Consider the following 9,225-nt stretch of genomic DNA (forward strand, 5'->3'; position numbering starts at 1 on the left):
ACTGCTTTCTAATAAAAACATCTTGCTGAACAACCTGAGCATTTCAATGCACACATAAGGGTGTACTGCTATGCTTTATTATAACCGTGTGGTGTCCTGAGCCATCCAAGAAAAGTGACTGAACTTGGAAAGTTTTAAGCTGTATAGGATTTTCACTACTGCATAATCAGCCCACTTCTGGCTCCGCTTGGGAAAATGGTTCCCAGTTGTACTCTCATTATCACCAGACTTCTTCCCTTGGAAAATTGTAAATCTGCAGCAGCCTCACCAATTCTGATAGTTGTTACCTCTGGGGACACTGCCTTGTGACGGTCTTTGTTGGGACTCGAAGGGCACACCCTCTGTTTTTTGCCTGATTACATAACACACTGTAGTGCAATTAAAGCATGAATTGCTGTGCTGGGTGGGCTTGCACTGGCACAGAGGTCTGAGCAAACTGTGGCTTCTGGCTCAGGACCTTTTGGCAGCAGTGCAAATTGCAACACCGGAGAAGCAGCACTATGCAATCTGCTGCCAGCATGCTCCTGCCAGCATGCTCCTATCTAAACTGCTTACTTAATGGAAAAAGAAAAAAAAAAAAAAAAAAAAAGGCAGTATTTTTAGTAACAATGTCTAGTTGGCTTAGTAAGGGCACATTTAACAGAAAGAACATGAGCAGAACAAAAGGTGTCCATTCACACTTCTGTTGCAGAATCAGTGGATTTGCAAGTTCCCCTCAATCTTATGCAACCATCCAATTTCTTTCATGAGGATCACTAATGGATGGGAGTTGCTAATCTAGGATTTTATTGCCAGTAATGTGAGTCATGCCCTTCACCACAGGAGTGCCTGGGCTTTTTGAATAACCAACACCACCTGCTTTCTTTCACATCTCTAGCTATTAAACTATTAAACTCTTTGTTTCTGTTGTAGTTTCTATGGAAATAAATAGAAGGCACTACTTTCAGAGCAACCAACGTACCTCTTAAATAATTTGTTATCCCCTGGAGGTGAGTACTTGGATGAAACAGTGTTATTTTTGTCTTTTGGAGTTAAAGTGTTGTATAAGAATTGTATTAACCAGCGAAGGCTTTGACAGAATAAAGTGGATTTAAATCGCAACAAATAATTAATAGTCACTGTGCTAGAATATAAGAGACCTTCAGAAGAACAGGATTGCATTTTTCATATAAAAAAAAAAAACAACACTTCAGGGGCCAAAGAACTTTATGAAGGATTGCAATCGATCCAGTTGTGTACAAACATTAGAAATATACCATGTTACAGCACGCTTTCCTCAGGTAGGAATATACTTCAGAATACCAAATACAAGGCATTACAAAAGTCCTTGCTCCTCCATGACTTCTACTCAAACATTTTATTTTCTGTGATTAAGTCACTTGCTCATATGTAAGTCTTAAAAATTTGTGTTCTCTTCCACAGACAATAGTGTATCACACTGCTGTAAATAACACATTCAGCTGCTATTTGCAAAATCTAATTAGCAGTCTACTGTTGACAAATAGCTTCACCTGGTTCCAGTGCCAGCAATCCACAACTTCCCCTGCTTTTAGAAACTGTGATAGGATACAATAAAGCAGAAGAGTAGCAGCAGTTCAAAGCCTGCAGTTCTGAATTTTTAACATTCACTAAAAGAAGCAGCTGCTGTGTATGTTTATAAGTAAAAATAAAAGATAAAGTTTGTTTTTCTGCAGTTAAAAACAGTATAGCAAGAAGAAAGTTACTTGCAGCAGTGTTCCCATCAATATCGTTGCACAGTAAGCAATACTGTTCTAATGAATAAATTATTGATTGTGTGTCATTTAACACTTGTTATTCACTGGTGTTACACAATAAATGGTAATTAACTTTTTGCAACCATGGAAGATGCTGGGAGAATTTGTATTATAGCTGCAAGTTCCATTATGTTGCATACACCAGTAGCTCCAAGCCATGATTTGCTTGGAAAGCAGATTAAATGTTACCATTATTGCTTGCACTGCCATAGTAGTCGAATGTCAATACAGATAACATGGTCTATGGAATCATAATTTGTGCACTCAGCACAAGTCAGCCTGAAATCACAACCTCCCTACAGAGAAAATCTGTTATCTGTTATCTGTCTACAGAAAGTGCATACAGTGGGGTTATTTATAACATGCACTTTATGTACTTACAAAAGTATTTGAAGCTGAGAGTCCTCTGCAAAGCTTTTCAAAAGATGGTTTTATTAAGAATTGTTAGATCAAAATTTCAAGTTAAACTTAAAAAATAGTTTAGCATGATTGCTGTAATGCTGTATGGAGTTAAAGTTTGCTTTCTGAAGGAGAGGCAGGAAAACTGAAGTGGTTCATTGAGCCTAATGACACTTCTCCTCGCCGTCAGCTCAGTGTGTAAAAGCGGCCAGCCTGCTGAATGCTCCTGCTCCAAAACAATGAGCAAAAAAACTTAGAAACCCAAGAGGCTTCACAAAATGTAGGTTTTATTTATGCATTGAAAAATAGCCCCGTACTGTCCACCCACAGAGCACTAGGTATCTGTACAAAACTCAACGTGTAGTTCGAAGCACAGATCTACCAAATGGGAAAACGGTAAGGAGGCGAGGGATAGAGACAGTGAAGGACAGTGATAAGGCAACGGAAGGTTATCCAGGCCACCTCAATCCAAGTTTATTAACTCCAGTTACTTCCCCTTCTCCCCAAATATTCTGTATTCCACATTTGAAGACTGAAGTAGTGATTTCATACATCAGAAGTTACACATTTTCTGAGAGTATCTGATTTTCTGACAGAATTAGCATTGTTAGTAGCTGAATTTCAGACCATTTTCCTCACCACGAGTTTTAGAAGGTACGTGGTTTTGAAATGCTAGGAGAGTTCCTGGGCACAGTCATTCATAAGGTTGTTATTGAAACTTGATTCCTCGAGCCAAAGGTAAATCCTTGCTGTAGTTGATTGTACTGGAAGAGAAACAATTTGTTAGAGATCAGCGAGACGGATTATGCAGCCTCCTTCCTATGCACACAGCTTCTGACCATGGTAACCGAGTCAGCACAGGAAAATGCAGGAGATAGCAAGAGGGAATAGCAATGCCTGACTGCTAGAAGATACCTTCACAAGATTCATGGAGAGATATCCAACACTTCAATAAGTCACCCACGCACAGGCAAAACTGGCCCCTCTCTCTGTGGTTCCTATTCACGTATTTTCTGAAAAGTTTCAGTTATCTCATTGTTAAACATCAGGCAAAAGAAAAAGCATTATAAAGCAAAAACAATTTTTAAAGAGTAATTTATATTTCCTGATCCTAGAAACCATCCTGCTCTGTAAAAGGACATGTTTATCTTAAGGAATAAATAATGTCTTTAATGAAATCATTCTCCATTGGGAACACAGACACGATTCCTTACATGTTAAGATAGAAAAATTGCACTTTTACGTGATTATCTCACATTTAGTGAAGATAACGTCCTGTAGTCAGAGATTTTGGGGGGCTTTAGCAAGTCTGTATGTAATTTTGTATTTGTTTGAAAAGAGAAATGTATCTTACCACGTTGACCTTTTCATATAAGGCTTCCATGAATCACTTCCAGATTCTCTTCCTCCACCAGTATGCTTCTCACCACCTGTAGGAAAAAAGGTTATAAATGAAAACAAAATTTTTTTTGGAGCATGGGAACCTGGATTAACTCAAGGAGGTTCAACAACTGTAAAAACTCATGGAATAAACTTCCCTATCCTTTGTTCTAAGCCTGAAATAAACTACCAAGTCACCACTACATACAACTCATACAGTTAGTTCTCTCTTCCCTTCTTGAGTCAAAAACCACCTGCCTGAAATTGAAAATCTCACCATGCTGGCGACAGAGGATGTTGTTTTAAAGATATTTTCTTTAAACATGAGACAGTTGTACTAGAATGTGCTGGTTCTTGTGCTGTTCAAATGATCAGATGAATATCTCTGCTTCCCTCCTCCACTTTCCTTAGTGTACTCAAAAAATAAATGAGACAAAAATCTTGGGAAGTTCTCACAAAGCAGTCTATGCTTTAGTTTTTGTGTGCATATGCAAACATATACAAAAAATGTGTTCAAGACTGTTTTAAATAAAACTTAGATTTAGACAGTTTTCCACTCAGCCGTGTCCCTGTTTTGAACATACTTTTCAGTTACTACACCTTAATGAAAGAAACAAAAAGATACATGCAGTACTCAAAAATCAAACACACGTATTTTTACAAGATGGACCCCAACTACCTCCAGTCATTTTTCTCATTTCTGCTACAGCAGTGCAATTCAAATTAACTTCATTCCTTTCTTCAGATTAATTATTTACATGGATTGATTAAAGCCTTGAAAAAATAAGATAATGAGACCCAAGTTAAACTAATTTTATAATGCTTTAACTTGGTCTCCGTCTGAAGTTTTTCTTTTCACGAAAAGCTAATAACATCATTAGATAAATGAAGAGTCATTGAAAAACGAAAGCTCAGGAATAATGTCAAGTCACTAGATCTGGCACTAGAGATTTCACTGTTTATAGAAAGAAGAAGCATACACTGAAAGTAACATACCAAAAGCACCGCCAGTCTCTGCCCCTCTCGTTGGGATGCTGACATTCACAATGCCACAGTCAGATCCCCGTGGTCTGTGGACAAAGATAAGACAACTACTGATCAGGATCAGCAAAGACTCCTTTTATAAAACAAGAGCTAAACAACGTTCAGCTAGCAGCATATGTAGGTATAGAAACAAAACAAAATACATCAAGTTTAAATACTGTAAAGAAATATTTTTAATTATATCCAAGCCAGCGAAAAATCCTTCCCAAATCTCTGGTAAAGATACTGCTGGAAAGACCTTGTTTTATTTCATTATTTCAAGCAAATATCTCCTCTTCCTCCTAGAAAGAAGGAATAACAATAGTTGAAGCACATCTATTCAAAATAATTAAAAATAAGCACTGTTAAGGAAATTGCAGTATACTGCAGGTGTAATGCAAATAAGCAGAATACCACTTTGCAAATACATTTGTAACAAATCAAGGATAGGATATCCCCAGCAATGCAGAGAAAGACAAAACTTGCTATAAAGCAGGCTGACGTAAATGAGAAGATCTGTTCCTGCACAGACTTAGCTCAATATCAGTGCTCTTCACAGAACACGCATAAACGTAGCTATGTGAGGAGATATGCCATTACAGTGCAGAACAACAGCTTCTTCAACTGTCAAGAAAACTGCATATATACACAGCACACATCGGAAAATGCTCTCCTGAAATCCCTGACACCAGGCACAATTCACTTTGCTATTTTACCTTAAATGTCAGCACGTACAGTATGGGAGCAAATGTCTCTGTGTGGACAATGGGCGCATTATGGGCAAGGCCAATCACAGTGGTTGGTTCAACATAGTTTCCATTTCCATAGCTAATGGTGTTGAATATGTTGAAAAATAGTGCTTTGTAGGTGAGAACTTGATCTATCAAACAGTGTTATTATTTTCTTTGTATTTGCTGTCATTTCCATGGAAATAAACAGGAAGCAACTTCAGGCAAATAATGAAGATGTGTCGGAGACTTCTTTGAATCTTCAACATTTCTCAAATTTTGATACAGTGAACCTAGGAATAGAACAGCAATTTTTCTTTGTTATGTGCCCGACAGTCACCATTTACATTGCTGTCAGTATTTTCACCATCCTCTGAGATGGAAGAGCAGTGTGGGGAATTGCTGAAAACTCAGCCATTTCTTGGTATTCTACATTACTGTAAGCACAGGACTTCAGTTTGGACATTTTGTGACTGACTTCCCATAATTGATGACATAAACTGAAATACAATCTTGGCCTAAGCCACAATGCTACTGCATTTTTTCCCTAGAAAATTAACTGTAGAAGGGAAAATAAAAGTTACTCACCTTTCCGCCATAGACTGCAGAGCCACCTTGTTGTTTTGCTCGTTCTACTGCATCAAGAAACATTTTCACTGCTTCTTTAGTGTGAAGGGGACCATACAGAGTGTCAGCTAAATAAAAATCCAAATACATTATTTCAGGAAAATGTAAAGTTTAATAACATTCTTACAAAATTTGATGAGTAACTATTTCATCTGCCCAAGATGAACAGTGATAGCAGGGTTCTTTATCTCCCTTACAGGGCTTGCATTCTGCATAAAACTAGCTATAACCATTCTCTAGGAAACTGCTAAAATTAAGATTAGGTATCTTTGATCTATAATCGCTTTAGAATTTAAACAGAAAGGTGCAAACTTAAATGTCTCCTAAACCCATGAGTTGGAAACTGCTACTTTCAATCCCATGGATCACCGATGCGGACCTGGGCATAGGCCTTTGCAAGCTTCCCCACCACTTCATCATGGATACTTTCATGGAGGAACTAAAGAAAACGTGGTAAGAAGACTGTAAGCCAGCAAAGCCTATGTCATTCCTCCTGAACTACTACTGCACTTCGAAGAGTGCCAAAGGAAGTGTAGAGGCAGTGCTGCCCATATTTAGCAAATGCTGTGCTTAAATGAATACCGTAGAAAGTTTGAAAACAGGAGCACCACCAAGAAGGCAAATCGTGAAGATTTAAAAGAAACAAGGATACAAAAACCCACTTTATTTAGCCCATTTTGAGCTAATTTGGAATTAATTTTTTAAGTCAGAGCTATCCAAACCAGTTCAGTTAGATTTACACACCAGTCATCTGGCAGTTGTGCATCGCTGACCCGCTGTACCCACAGCAGCAAACAGAGTAGATGGGATGACTAGGTTCAGGTCTGCATCTTCAAACACTTAACAGAAGTTAAACATCAGTATGTTAATAAAGCAAAGAGAAAAGGTGCAAAATGGTGTTTAAGCGCCAAGGGCTCTCTAAATTTGCTAGATTTAAGACACTAAATGGCATGCAATAAATTCTAGCAAGCCGCTCAAGAAGTATGAGGAATAACAACAATAGCACAGCACATGAGTGCACACAAAGGCTGCTCAGAAAGTAGTGCCTCTTATTTCATTATGTTGACCCATGTTGGCAGCGGTATGGCAGTAGAGGCTGAACCTTCCCACAGTTAGTCCACTACACTTTGTTGCCATGGGGCAGATGGCAGCAGAGGGGCAGTCGGATAAAACAGCACCTGGTATGGAAGTGTATATAAAACAAATGTGTAACTGAATCCCTCCGGGAGGTAAAAATTGCACCCAGTGACACTCAACCTTTGCTGAACATTCATGGACACCAAACAATGGATGCTACCATAGTAGGTGGTGTGTTTCAGCAGTGCTGACAGTGCCAAGACACACCATGTACAGGACAGTCACACACAGCTGTCACACCACAAAATAAGGAGCATCTCAAACAACTCATTTGCCCCAGTCAGTGAACTACAATCAGGAAGTTGTGTACAGAGCTGAGTATCAGCTTCAGTGTGTTGGAAATGATGGTGAATATCACAGAGTTTGCACCAGGGGGGTGCCACAAATGGGACAGGAACAGGAGGAGCAAGGTATGTCAGGATCTACTGAACCAATGCAAAGCTGATGGTAACAATTTCCTGGATGACACCATTAGCAGAGATGAAATGTGGTGTCACCACTACAAACCATAGTCAAAATGGAAGTCCATGAAATAGTGAAGCATGAATTCCCCATCAAAGTTCAAGACGTAAGCCTCAGTGGGTAATGTGATGTTCAAACTTTCTATCTTTTGGGATAGAAAACAAGTGATCCTTCTGGATTTCTCGGAACCCCTTCACACCATCCAGTGTGACTGCTACAACACAACACTGACTAAGAGGACGGCTCAAACTTTTAGAGATAGAGCAGAGAAGACAACCTTTCTCTAGAAACATGAGAATGCCAGGCCCCATGGAGCAAAATGGCTTTCTTGGCTGGACTGTCCTCACACACCCCCTGCAGAGTCTGGATTTTATGTCTTCTGATTTCCATTTGATTGAGCAGATGAAAGAAACTGCATGAGCAACATTTTCCTAGCAACTGTGCAGTCACAACGTCTGAGAAACAATGGCTCACCTCCACTGGTGCACATTTGTATGAGCATGGTATGCAGGCACCTGTTCATTGCTGGCAAAAATGCATAGCTAATGGTGATGACTACGTTGTACCTGAGAATCTGCTCTACCAAACAGTGTTACTGAGCTCTTTGCTACAGTTCCCATGGACATCAATAAGAGGCATTGTTTTCAAAATGACTTATGTACAAAAACGCCTTAAAACTCCCATACTTACACACCTGAATTAAAGACACATGCAATTGGACATAAACAGATTTCTGAACTACTGTATAGAGCCTTTCACAACAAAGCTTGCAAAAAAAAAAAAAAAATCAGCTTCATTTTAATTCAATAAAGTACAATCAAATTCTTGCCCTTCTCCACCTTCCCTCCATGAGAAGTCTAGTAGCATGAAGAGAAGTGTACCCAGGTGGCACACAAAAAAAATAGTAGCTATAATGCACAGCTACCCAATGTAAATGTAAGATGAAAATAAGCTGAAGAAATCTGTGGCTAGAAGATATGGAAATATTTGAAGTAAAGCAAGTAAACATTAAGACCCAGAGGATTCCCAAAACATCACTCAGTTTAACCAGACCCACAGAATTTAGGGGAGACAAATCTGAGTCAAAGTCCAAGCAAGTAAAGTTTAAGCCTTCATTTAAAGTCAACTTCAGGAAAAAAAATGGACTTTTGTATGAAAAAATAAACATTCTTCCCTAACTATATAACAAGTTCATGCTGCTCTATACAAGAAAAAAAAAAAAAAGACTGCTCAAATTGGATTATTGAAAGTGCTTAATATTATAGACAGAATATAGACAAGAAAAGTGAAGGAAAAGGCTTTAATAAAATATGAATGGCAATTTAGGTATTCAGGTGGTTTCTATTTTCACTCTTTCTAATGTTCATTTTTACAGTATTTATTTCATTTTTACTTGTTCATCAGAACAGGACTTAAGTCACCTACACAGCCTGAAACAGGCTATTGAAATGAATACCTATGTGCTCTACTTCCAAATACTTTAAGTGGTCAAATACTGTCATAGATGTCACTCATATGTCTGTGCATATATATGTACATGTCCTTTTACTCTGCAGTGCCAAAAATTGTGCTCAAGTGTTTAGATCCTAAGGTCAAATTCCACTAGCAGCATTGTTCACAACCGCATGCCATTCAGTGCAAAACTAATAACATGAGTTTGAACTCTCATTTTTATCTTAAATCATGCCCCTCAG

General features: G+C 38.5%; 1 long non-coding RNA gene across 1 annotated transcript; it reads right to left on the reverse strand.

The window, feature by feature from the left end:
- Nucleotides 1-2,441: 2,441 nt before the first annotated feature.
- On the reverse strand, nucleotides 2,442-5,054 carry LOC104915771 (uncharacterized). Its single transcript, XR_014880347.1, has 3 exons — nucleotides 4,551-5,054; nucleotides 3,529-3,604; nucleotides 2,442-2,938 (listed from the first exon to the last, which is right to left on the reverse strand). It is a non-coding gene; the product is annotated as an uncharacterized LOC104915771 (long non-coding RNA).
- Nucleotides 5,055-9,225: the final 4,171 nt, after the last annotated feature.

The sequence above is a fragment of the Meleagris gallopavo genome, chromosome Z, assembly GCF_905368555.1.
Source record: "Meleagris gallopavo chromosome Z, MGAL_WU_HG_1.1, whole genome shotgun sequence".
NCBI classification, from domain to species: domain Eukaryota; kingdom Metazoa; phylum Chordata; class Aves; order Galliformes; family Phasianidae; genus Meleagris; species Meleagris gallopavo.